Below are 12,792 nucleotides of genomic sequence, written 5' to 3' on the forward strand. Positions count from 1 at the left end.
CTCACACCTGTACAGTATTTTTCTTTAGCTTTGTTGAGTTTGGAGCAGAGATGCTGTTGCACAGAAAAACTGGAATACCTCAATTGTGCAGCTCTTTTTGTTGTTAAAGTGTTTTCTTGCAAGAAAATCACACAACTGGTGTCTCTGGCAAGAGATTCTGGGGAACGGTGGGTAGCCCTGTACCATTTCACTAAACATGGCCCTGCCCTACAATGAGGAATGTGGGGAATGTGGTGCTTTTCATTAAAATGTGGGTGAAAAGTACAGAAGTGAAGCTCTCAAATCAAGTAGCTCTTGAAGTTTGAACAGCCCTTGTAAAAATCCCTTGCCATTGTTTGTGTGGACACAGCCACCAATCCTACAAAAAAGAAGCCCAAACCTTTGACATCGCCTCTTCAAGGTAAGTGTGCCCTATTGATACTGTTGACGTAAATAACGGTATGTTTTGCGTGGCTTCTCATGCCCTGCTTAACTCTCTCCCGTCTCTTTTCCTATCATGACCACAGGAAGGAGCTATAGCTTCGCAACCCACAATAACACATCCTGTCTCCTGCCTGAACCACTGCTAAGAATCAGAAGGCATTCCTGTTACTCCTGTTTGCACAGAAATGGAATTACGGTTGGAAGACTGTCGCACCACTTCACTGTCCACAACATGGAGACCGGGCACTGTTGGTCTTAAACCTCCAGAGGCATAAAATGCAAGGCTTGCTATGTTTTCTCAAGCAGAAACCAGCCAGACTTTAAGTATTTATAGTCAGAGGCTATTGTACAATGTAATGACAGTAAACAACAAAAGATGAATTCTTTTTTACTTCGCAATCGGACTCAAAATTATAAAGCGACACAGGCTGCATACACACTACCGTATACATTTAAAGCACATCACCTCCCCTCAAAGAATCCTGGGACCTGTAGTTCACTCCCTCAGAACTGCAATTCCCAGCACCTTTAAACTACATTTCCTGGTATTCTGGGAGAAGCCATGTGTGTTAAGTGCATTGTGCATATGCAGCCGCAGAAGGGAATATCAACTCTATCACTACCAATGTTACGTGGGCCTGAAATCCTTTAAACTGTGTGGCCATCTCAGATTAAAAACACACGCGTTAATACAGGCATCCCCAAACTGTGGCCCTCCAGATGTTTTGGACTACAGTTCCCATCATCCCTGACCATTGGTCCTGTTAGCTAGGGATCATGGGAGTTGCAGGCCAAAACATCTGGAGGGCCACAGTTTGGGGGTGCCTGCGTTAATAGCACACAATGGGGTGGAACCCTGTGGCGCTTGCTGAACTACAACTCTCATAATCCCTGACCATTGGGATTGGGACCATTGGTGGGATTTGGAGTCCAGCAATATCTGGAGGGCTACAAGTTCCCCGCCATCTCACATGACAGACATATTGTTTATATTCGTCACTAAGCATTAGGTTGCCCCACGGCAAGATCATGGAGCTATACAACTATGCCACAAGTTCAGAAGTGATGCCACAGTGGGGTTGCCAGCCTTCATGTCACGTTTGCAGAAATCTTTGGAACTCAGAGTTTGTCTGCCAACAGGCCGGATACCAGAAGCCAGCTCCCCATAGAGCACATCCTTGGGTATCCTGCCACCTTCCATTCTGTGGATATGACCAAGCCAGTGTAGACCTTGCTGAGACAGGAATGCCAACACGCTGGGAGAGCACATATTTGTCTGGAATTCTGTCTTGCCATTTGATACCCAAAATTAAATTTCTATTTAAATCATAATCATTCTTTCCAAACGTGCATCTATATGTATGAATTAGCATGTGCAAATTTTACGGCAGTCTCTTTGTGTGTTTAAGCCAACGAAGTGTGCCGTAATCCTCATGCCACAATAAAATGGGTTGTCTTGAAGGTGCCACAAGGCGCTTCACTGTGGTAGACTAATGTAGATAAGCAACCCTTCTAGCCGTTGCTGCTATTCCCATTAACTAGTGAACCCATGTATTAGTATTAAGAGAGAGGAGGGAAAGAGAAAAATATCTCCATCCACTTTCTCCACCCAAAAGCAGAACCAATAAAAAGAGGTCGCCATCCCATTGTTCTCTGGAACGTTGACTGAGAACAGCGGCACCTGCTTACGCAGAACTCCGAGTTTCGATGTGCAGAAAAAGACAGAAGGGCAGAGGAGGGGAGGCAGCAGCAACTCCTTCCCACTGGGCAGGTTGTAACAAGTACACCTTGGATATAACTAAGGAGCTCACCCGGGCAAGCAAATCCCCAGGGAAGATCCCTCCACGAAATCAGGAGGGGAATGGGAAACAGAGGCAATTGTAGCCATAGGCTCCAAAAGCACTCTGCCCATCAGCACTGCCAGGCAAACACAAAGCTATGCTCCGGTGTTATTTGTGGGATCAAAGCCAAGGAACAAGCAGTTCCCGGAGGCAGATTCCAAGATAATGACTCCAGCGGAAAAGTGAGCAGAGGCCTAAGCCACACACACACACACACACACACACAAAAAAAAAACCATCTCCCCGACAGGTGGATCCTCAAATAACTGAGGAAGCAGACTGGGTGAGTATACGTCAGCACCCAGCAAACTCAGGCCTACTGGGGCTGGGCCCTTGCCACAGCTTGGACAAGTCTAGCCGGAATAAAAAGAAAAATAATATTTATACCCTACCTATCCAGCTGGGCTTCCCCAGCCACTCTGGGTGGCTTACAGCATATACATAATACAGTACATAATACAAACCCACACAGACATTAAGCAAAATAGAGACATCGCCTCCCGACCCCACACCCACTCGCCTCCCCCCCCCCGCCACCTCCCCACCCCCATTTTCTTCCTAATGTAACCCTAATGTCTCAACAAATGAAACTGACCTATGGAAAACGTAACTTGGAAAAAGAGACATTGCGCATACCTTTGTAAACCAAGAAAACTTTAATAAAAATATTTTTTAAAAAAAATACATAATAAAAACATCAAGGGTTAAAAACCTTCAGATACAGGGCTGCCTTCAGGTGCCTTCTAAAAGTTGTGTAATTCTTTATCTCCTTGACATCTGAAGGGAGGGTGTTACATTGATCAGTGTAGGGCTTCTACCATGTTTTATCTCCTGCAAAACATTGATGTTACATCTGATGTTGCAGCCCAGGCATTGCATGGTGGGAGATTAAGCATGGCAGTTTCCCAGAGCCAATCAGCTGCTCAGTTTCCATCCCATTGCAACCTTGCCATGCAAGCCCATCCAAAGGGAAGAGGGTGGAAGGCAGCTCTTGTACCAAGTGGCTACAAAAACCACGGGCAATGCCAGGGGTATGGTGGTAGGAACCCAATGCCCCTCCCCCAGGGCACCCCTCAGTGCCACAGACAGTCCATTCAAGCTTGGCACCTGCCCTGTGAGCCAGTGATAAGTGTTGCACTAGGACATTCCCCACTTAGCCATGAAATTCACTGGGTGATCTCAGGGGTTATCTTCTTTTTTTCAGCCAAGCCTACCTGGCAGGTTTGTTGTAAGGCTAGAATGGGGAAATGTTCATGAATGCCACTGCATGTTCCTCCACAAAAGGGAAGGATATCATGTCCCTGGCATGTTTTTTTTTTTTAAATAACTTATTTATTCTGATTCTGCACTTCCTCCAAAGTGCTATTGTGGCATACATGGTCCACATGCACTGTCTTCCAAAGACACCTATGGGGTGGGTTAATATGAGAGATAGTGAACGGCCCGAGGCCATCCAGTAAGCTTTGCACCGTTTCAACATGTGCACAGCATTTATAAGGTTCCAGATGCATTTTTGAGAGTTTTGCACCTGGCACCCAGAGGCAGGGGGGGAACCAACATGGGAGCCATATTGATGAACAGAAAAAATAGCATGAAAGAGCAGTCCCTCCCGAACAACAGCTCCTCTGTTCAAAATGGCAGGCTTCTGTGGCTGCTTTATGTGGATCAAGAAGGATCTGTCTCCCCTTCTGCCACTCTTAATGGCTCCCAGAATCTAGCACCTGAGGCAACCGCCTCACCTTTCCTCATTGAAAGGCTCCCTCGTCCTCGTTCTCTCGCACACAACAGCCTCCCCAGAGCACGATGGCACACAGCCCACTTGGACTTCCACAGTGACCTGGGTTGTGTGCTGATTGTGTAAAGGAACATGTCATCCTATATAAACTAGTTCCTCGATACTCAGGTTTGACTCGGCTCCAAATAACTGACTCATGGTCAGCTCTGAGTTGCTGACAATTCAGCCCAGCTGGGGGGGGTTGGCTCTAGGCTTTTCAAAACAACATCCTGGAACAACTGTCTCTCACCCCTAGAGGCAAGGACTGTGACGCAACAGGACTCACTCACAAAATGAAGCATGTGCTCTGCTCCTATTTATCGAAAGCAGTCTTGGTTTCTGGAAATTTTTTGTCTGCTATGCGTATACACTTAAAGTAACTTTTGCCTTCTGGTGGTTCATTGCCAACATTTTGAACAGAGGTGCTGAAGGTGTGACCTTTCAGATATTTGATGGCCCTGCAGATGTTGCTGGACCACAATTCCCATCAACCCTGACCATTGGTTGACTGTCTGGAGCTGATTGGAGTTGGAGACTGATAATATGGGGGGGGGCACAGGCTCCTCACTCTTGGTCTATAGCAGGGGTGGCCAACTTCCAAGAGATAGCGATCTACTCACAGAGTTAAAACTGGCAGTGATCTACCCCCTTTTGGGGGGTTCAGGTCAAAGTTGATGAGCTTTTTTGCTTTTTTTTAGGAAGGAGAAAGGCCCATTCTTGGGCGGTTCAGGTTGAAATTGTTGAACTTTTTATAGGGAGGGAGGGGAAAGCCACGTTTTTTAGGGGTCCAGGGCAAAAATGTTGAGCTTTTTTGGGGGGGAGCCAAACTTGTTGAGCTTCTTGGGGGCCCCCAGTGACCTACCACAGATGTCCAGTGATCTACTGGTAGATCACAATCTACCTGTTGGACGTGCCTGGTCTATAGCAATTAGCAAAAGGTTGGAGAAGCTGCGTTTGGTAATCAAGGCACCACTGTATGTGCAAACCTGGGCTCATGGTTTGTCTCACTCCAAACAATCCTTGAGCTGTATCCAAGGTTTGTTCTTGCTCGTTCATGCTTGCTCATTTACATGTAGGCATGGTTTGTCTGAGTGTTTTATGCGAATAAGACTACATTCACACATAAGGTAAACAGTAGTCAATGGCTAACTGTGAACACACTCTCCTTTCGATCTACATTTTGCTCAGGCAGGAGCAATCAATCACTGGCTTAGCCCAGTTTCTGAACTGGGGATTGTGGCTTCTTTCATTCCAAACAAGCCCCAATGTGGCCGTCAAGGATTGCTCTTGGCTTATCTATCATGGTTTGTCTGAGCAAAACAAACCACTACCTATTCCCAATTCGGATGTAACTCAAAGCCAGTAATCTTGGATCGTTGTCCTTGCTTGCAGTAGGGAAGGAGTGAACCAGGAGCCACCTTTGGGTTTAGGGTAAACCATTAACTACAGTTTACTGTGGCATGTGAAATGGGCCATTACCATCAAAGGAGGGAGGCCCCTGTGAGATACACTTAAAGTAACTGAAGTAAAACTACACTACTATCTAAACAGCCTTTGCTAACACCATTAAGTCCAGAGTCCCTTTACCTTTACCTCTCTGAGTAGTGTTATAAGAATTTTAAGATCACATATATATAAAAGATAAATGTTCATAACTGTATATATAAACCACATGTCTGAAACTTCACAGAAAAAAAAAGTCCTGAACAAATTGACCTCAATTATTTCTCTGCAAGGTCAAAGTGGGAAACCTCCCCATTGTCTCTTTCCTCACAAATCCTGTCTTAAGGGCACATTTAAGATATGAATAGGGTGTAAGCCTGTGACCTGGCTCAGGAACTACTGGTAAGCATTTATCATTACAAAAGACTGGCCAGGCTCCCCAGGTAATCCAGTCAAATGACCATTAACAGGTAACCTGCCAGGCATGATAAAAACAATGCACTCAGATTTCTGTTGTAGACCGCCTCTTCTGTGATGTATCTGTGATGTTTCTGGGGGCGGTCTTGGACTCCAGGGCGGGCAATTTAAAATTTTCTATATAAGAGCTTGCACACCTTTGTTCTGGGTCTCTCCCCCACCTTCCTGTGTGTGGGGAGGGGGAAACACCCTGTTGCAACAATTTTTAATAAAGATCAAGCTTAACTAGCCGCCTTGCTTTTCACTAGAATTCTGGTCTGGTCTCTGCCATTTTACTACCGGTAGCTGGTAAGGGCTTTCAATTGTGCTCTGCCAGAGGTCCAGGCTCCCTCCCAGAAAAGGACCCCTTTTAACTCTTATAACAGTAGAAATATCAGGCATTTGAACCTGGGGCTTCCCTATATACAAGGCCCATTTCCTCCATAGCAAATGGTGCCCCCTTCCTCAGTTCAAGGCGTATACTGTACTATTAACACCCAAGGCTATGCCATTTTGGCACCTTAGACAGAAAATTCCACAAATACCTCTCCTGGGAAATAAATGTAAGAATAAATTTGGTGACTGCTCTTTCATGGACCTCAAAATCAGCTGCCTGAGGCAGCCTCCTCCCTCTGCTTTAATAATAGGGTTGGTATCAGATGGGAGATACACTTTTAAATGCTTCCCACATTTAATAAGAATAATAAAATCCATGCAGGCTTTTTTTAAAGAGCATATTAGGGACAATGGTTGTAGTGTCCATCCCTTTGCCTGGTGTTGTAGCTTTCTGTTTCCAGTTAATTTTGTAACCCAGGAGTTCATTAACTAATGTGATTCACCACATACACAAACTGTCTTTTGGCTGTCTCTCTCTCTCCCCCCCCCATGTCATTTTTTTCCGCCCTCCCTTCCACACAGGTGGGCGGGGTTTGCGGCACCAAGCAGGGCATACCAGGGCGGGTGCCACCCACCTGCTTAGGCTGGCCTTTGACTCGCCCTCGGCCAGGTAGGACAATGACCGGCCGGCCAGGGGTGGGGCCAAAGAAAAGAGGCTGAGCCTTTCAGCCAGGCCTCTCTTGGACTTCCTTCCTTCCAGTTCTTCTCAGACACAGTGATGGGAACCTGTTGATGTCACGCAGGCATATCCAACTCCCATGAGACTGTGATCTACTCCCAGTATAAGAAAAACTGGCAGTGATCTACCCATTGTCATTGGAAGGAGGAAGAGCATGTTTTGGGTGGGTGGATTGCTCAGAGTTGTTGAGCTTTTTTGAGGAGGATTGCACAGTTTTTTAGCTTTTTCCCCATAACTTTTTGTACACAATAAGGATCCCGTGATCTACCAGGATCAGCTGGGAAATCTACCATTAGATCACGATCTATTGGTTGGACATCCCTACGAAATAGGAACCCAGCTCAGGACAGAAGCCATATTGAACATCACATGCCAATATTGCATTAATTTCTTTGTGGACGCCTGATTTCACCTCAGCCCACACTTCTTAGTTTATTTACACATCAGCCCGGGCTTTGGAAGTGATGTTTACACAAAAGGAAACGAAAACAATAAAATGAGCAATAAAAACCCTCCATAAGACCAAAGGTTATAAAAACATCTTGTAGAATTTCCTTGCAAAAAACAACAACCATCAATGAATATATATTTAACCAAGACAAACATAAATGTCTAGAAGGTGTTTACCTTCACATTGAAACTCAGAATAGTCATTTATGAAACTACCCGGAAATAAGTGCTCCAGGACTTAAAGGCGCATTTGTGAGTTGGGGAATCAGGGAGGAAAAAAAGCAATGTGATACTGTCTGAAGTGTAGGTGCAATCACACCATATGTATGTGTGCAAACACACGCTTGTGTGTGTGTGCTTCTGAAACCAATGCCCAATATAAGATCAGATATTATTATAATGGGAAGTGCCCAGAATCCCCAGAGAAAGTTGCTGTTATCACCAATCCCTCTAATAGTGAACCCAGATGGTTCAGTGCCTATCCATTTCAAAACAGCCACCCAAAATTAGGGTAACTTCTACACACCTAGGTGGTCCTGTAAGTGCCTCCAAGTGTTGAGCTTTGCAAAGGAGGAGGAGGAGGAGGAAACAACAGCAGTAGTAGCAGCAGCAGCAAAGAACTGTGAACTTCCAGGTTTGAGAGCAACTGACAAAGAACTGTGAACTTCCAGGTTTGAGAGCAAAGCCTCTGTTCTGACAAGGAATCCTGACCAGGACCATTCCTAGGTCAGTGAGAAAGGACACGCTGCAACATTCTGTTGCAAGTCCAACTTTTCAGAAATTAATAACATGCTGGCTGGGGCTGATAGGAGTTGCAACCTGGAACATTGGTTGCCGAAGACTGTCATAAGGTTCAGGGAGAGAGTTCCACAGGGGGCAGCAAAGGATGATCATGAAAATGTAGCTACAGTGGCCATGAGCAGATTGCCTAGGACAGGGAAATCCCTTGATCTCAACTAGGTGTGCATGCTTCCCTAGGTTCAGTGACCTAACAAGCTGCATGCAAGGCAGAAGATCAACGTGGTGAAAGTTTTCCTTGCACTGCATCCGCAGGGACTGGGGAAATCTCAGCGGGTTGATTTTCTGCCTCGCAGGCAGTTGCTGTTAAAGGCGCAGGAGCTCTTCCCAGTTTAAAAAGTGGTGACTCTCCCTCCCATCCCCCTCCTAACTTTCCCCACCTTGTTCTGCCCTTCCTCCTCGCTCCCCCCCAAACCAACCTCAGGAGATCTGAAAGGGCCGGATCTCTCAGCTTTGTCCATTTCAATGACTCATTGTCATGCCCAGGCAGGTGGATAGTTTGCACTCTCCAGGGGGCTCATACAGCTCCCCCCTTCCTTGTTCTTCAAAAAGCCAAATCCCAGCCCACTCCTCCCAGGAAACTAGTAGAATGTTTCTGATCTAATAAACTGCTAAATTTATCTTCCTCCCGCAGAGGTGGTGAATAATGTTCTGGTCCCAGAAACCTCATCGAAAAGAGGATGACTGTCGTTACTCCCGTGGTGGAAGAAAGATACTCAGAAGATTCTTCTTATGTTATCTCTCTGTATGTGTCATGTGTGTGTATTTTATACTGCCTGTACACACATCCCTCCCACTACCCTTTACACCAGAGATCACCCGTGGGCCGGATGTGGCCCAATCGCCTTCTAAATCTGGCCCACGGACGGTCCAGGAATCAGCATGCTTTTACATGAGTAGAACTTGTGCTTTTATTTAAAATGCATCTCTGGGTTATTTGTGGGGCCTGCCTGGTGTTTTTACATAAGCAGAATGTGTGCTTTTATTTAAAATGCATCTCTGGGTTATTTGTGGGGCATTGGAATTAGTTCATTTTTTTTCTTCAAAATATAGTCTGGCCCACGACATGGTCTGAGGGATGGTAGACCAGCCCAGGGCTGAAAAAGGTTGTTGACCCCTGCTTTACACTACACAGTACATGCATCTTAAATGAAGACTGTGCTTCATGCATCTGATGAAGTGGGCTGTGGTCCACGAAAGATTCTGCTACAACAAATCAAATATGTTGCTCTTTAAGCACTTTATTTAAAGGCAAAGGGACCCTGACAGTTAAGTCCAGTTGCGGACAACTCTGGGGTTGCGGCGCTCATCTCGCTTTACTGGCCGAGGGAGTCTGCGTACAGCTTCTGGGTCATGTGGCCAGCATGACTAAGCCGCTTCTGGCGAACCAGAGCAGCGCACGGAAATGCTGTTTACCTTCCCGTCAGAATGGTACCTATTTATCTACTTGCACTGCATGCGTTCGAACTGCTAGGTTGGCAGAAGCAGGGACCGGGCAACGGGAGCTCACCCCGTCCCAGGGATTCGAACTGCCAACCTTCTGATCAGCAAGCCCTAGGCTCTGTGGTTTAACCCACAGCGCCACCCGCGTCCCACAAAGCACTTTATTGCTTATGCCAAAAAGGTGTCTGGCAACCAATCCTGCCACGAGTTCTCGAGTACCCAGGAGAGCTAGTTCCCTCCCCATCTTTCTACTCACATTCCTTGCTGTCCTAAATCAAAACTCAAGTCAAGCATGTGGAACTCCTGTGGTCTCTGCATACCGGTAAATCCTTCATTGCCAGCTGTACTCCTGCGAGTAGAGAATGTGGGATTTAAGGCTGCAGTTCCTAAAGGCACTTACTAGAAAGCAAGTCTCGGTGGGACTAACTGCTGTCTCAAAATACGACTACTGTAATGATCTTCTGTAACGATTTGAAAAGGGGATTGAGTTCAGCAAAGGTACAAGCCATTAGCCACAATAGCTAGACAGAACCTCCAGGCTCAGAGGCAGTCTACCTCTGAATGCCAGTTGCCAAGGGAGGGAGCCAGAGAAGAATGGCAAACCAAGCTGGTGGACTATGCCGAGATGGCAAAACTGACTAGAAAACTCAGAAACCAAGAGGATAAAAACTTTATAAAAGAATGGGGAAAATTCATAAGTTACCTTGGAGTCCACTATAAGCAGATGGAAACAATAGCAGGATTTTGATTCACTTGCTGTGTATAAATTACTATGGACAATATGGTTTGGTATAAAAATTGGAGTATGGATGAATATGCAGTTGTAGGGATGGGGGAAGTCCTGAGATTCAGATAATCTCTGTATATACATATGTTTTTACTAGTGTTTATTTGTACTTTGTGTCTGTAAACCCAATAAAAATGATTTCATACACACACACACACGATCGATCGATCAATAGATCGATAGATATAGTACTTTTCCTAAGTGCTGCTATGCAACCTTATCAGACAAATGTTTGCCCCACACAACAGCCCTGTACTGTAGGCCGGTACTGTACTATATTTCAGATTGGTAGTTGTAGTTTTTGCCCACTGAGTATTCTGGGTTGAATCAGGGCCTTCCAGGCTCACAGCTCATGTTCCTAACCATCACCTGATGACACTCTTGTCCAAGGGAGGGTAAGAGTGTCTCTAAAGTCTACACAGGAAATGTTTACCAGGGCTCAGTTCTCAACCACCTGGTATAAAGACAAGAATCCTTAGCATACACTCCTTTCTCATTATAGAGCAAGAAGTCCGGGCTTTTGGGAAAGTAGGTGTGGTTTGAGGGAAGACTTTATTTAAACAGCTTAAAAAAACATAAAAACACATGAGACATCCTTAAGAACTGATCTTGGGCAGGGCCCACTTTAAAAAAAGAATTATGACAAGCAGCCTTTGGAATGAACTTGTTCCTTCCTCATCGCATTAGCAATCCACTGAATTTGCAAATGGACACGGCAAGACAAATGACCACATTCCCACCAGAGATTCAGAGCACTGTGGCGCTACTTTTAACAGTCATGGCCACCCCCCAAGAACCTTAGTTTGTTAAGAGTGCTCAGACTTATGAAGAGACTTCTATTCCCCTCTCAGAAACACAATTCCCAGAATTCCTTATGAAGAGCGACTGACTGTTCAACCACTCTGTAGCTCTGGGAGGAGAACAGGTGTCTCCCATCAACTCCTAACACCCTTAAACTACAGACTGAGAGGCTCCAGTCCAAAACCCTAATCTGCTGCACTGGTATGGGGGGGGGAGAGATTGGATGCAGACCCAAAACAGCCCACACTGGCCTCTTGCCCCGCAACAGCCAACCCCCCTAGAATGCAGGAAGTGTAAGCGGGCAGAAATACCACCACCAAGACATCAGTCGGTGATAGCCTTCAGAAACCCACCTTGGCAAGTTAAGCAGTCTATAAAGGAAGCAATAATAATAGGGAGGGCTTGAGCCAGCCCCACTGCTGACCTTTGATGGCATGGGGCCTGGTCGCTACGCCTGCTCCAGGCCCGTGTATCTCTGAATAGGAGTTTGCCTGCCCCTACAACTGGCAGGAGGAGTAGGGACACATCCTGTGTCTGCCAGGCTGGGGTTGGGGCTGCTTTCTTTTTTTTAAAGAGAGTCTACATACAGAGGGGAAAGCACATATATGCATCAAACAAATGATCTAAAATTAACAAATGTATCCAAATCAAATCATTAGGGGTAGCTCAGTTAGCGGATCATGAGGCCTAATCTTAGGATTGTGGGTTCAAGACCTACCTTGCGCAAGAGATTCTTGCATTGCAGGGGGTTGGACTGGATGACCCTTCCAACTCTTATGATTCTGAGGAGAAAATCGTCAAAGCACAAATAATCCACAATGCTCCTTTCCCTGGCTGTGGCAAAGGCATGAATGATGTCTTGGCTCACGACACGGTTTTCTATGTACTGTACCTGGATTCCCCCTCAAAAGAAACAAGCACCGGGAGGAAGAGAAGACTAATAGGGAGTGAGTGGCCCAAGGTCACCGGGCGAATATCCGCGGCTGACCCAGGAAACCGAAAAGTCTAAAAATCTGAAGCGCCTAAGGTTAAACTCTATATGGCCCCTTTATTGGCCTCGTGGTTAATCCACGGGGCTACACTGTATTCGTGCCACCGAGGGGTAATATTTTGCTTCCTCCCCAGTTCTTGCAGCCCGATCCGGGTCACGCTTGCTCGCAAGGAAGTCCCCCACCGAGTTCCGCGGATATCACTGAACTAATAATAATAATAACAATAATAATAATAATAATAATAATGCTGGCCGAAGTAAAAGTCCGGCCGGGCTGGGTTAAGGAGCGGTTCGAGGGCGAGCACCTGGGAACTTTTCGACCAGATCCTCTGCGCCAACGCGGCCCTTCCTCCGCCCAGGTGCGCTCGCTCGCGCCAGTTTCGCCCTGGGTGTGGCAAGCCCGTCTCGGTCGCTCTTTCTCCTTGCCCCCCCCCGCCTTCCTCTTTTGGGGGCTTTTCCTCCCGACGGTTTTCTATCCCAGGCCGCCAGTTTCACCTGCCACTGACGTCA

At 46.3% G+C, this 12,792-nt stretch overlaps 1 protein-coding gene across 3 annotated transcripts in view; it reads right to left on the bottom strand.

The window, feature by feature from the left end:
* The window catches only part of SRRM2 (serine/arginine repetitive matrix 2), a 36,624-nt gene extending 23,858 nt beyond the window's left edge, over nucleotides 1–12,766 (bottom strand). Inside the window, exons 1-3 of one of the 3 annotated variants that reach the window (XM_088656301.1) lie at nucleotides 12,588–12,766; nucleotides 12,010–12,073; nucleotides 9,960–10,052 (exon numbers count right to left, since the gene is read on the bottom strand). The gene's annotated coding sequence lies outside the window, so the exon portion shown is untranslated. Of the gene's footprint in view, nucleotides 1–9,959; nucleotides 10,053–12,009; nucleotides 12,074–12,183; nucleotides 12,560–12,587 lie in introns of those variants that run through there. The other 2 variants (XM_088656302.1, XM_088656303.1) reach the window with 2 other exon arrangements.
* Between the last annotated feature and the right edge of the window lie 26 nt (nucleotides 12,767–12,792).

This window comes from Zootoca vivipara, chromosome 12 (assembly GCF_965207765.1).
Source record: "Zootoca vivipara chromosome 12, rZooViv2.hap1.1, whole genome shotgun sequence".
Taxonomy (NCBI): domain Eukaryota; kingdom Metazoa; phylum Chordata; class Lepidosauria; order Squamata; family Lacertidae; genus Zootoca; species Zootoca vivipara.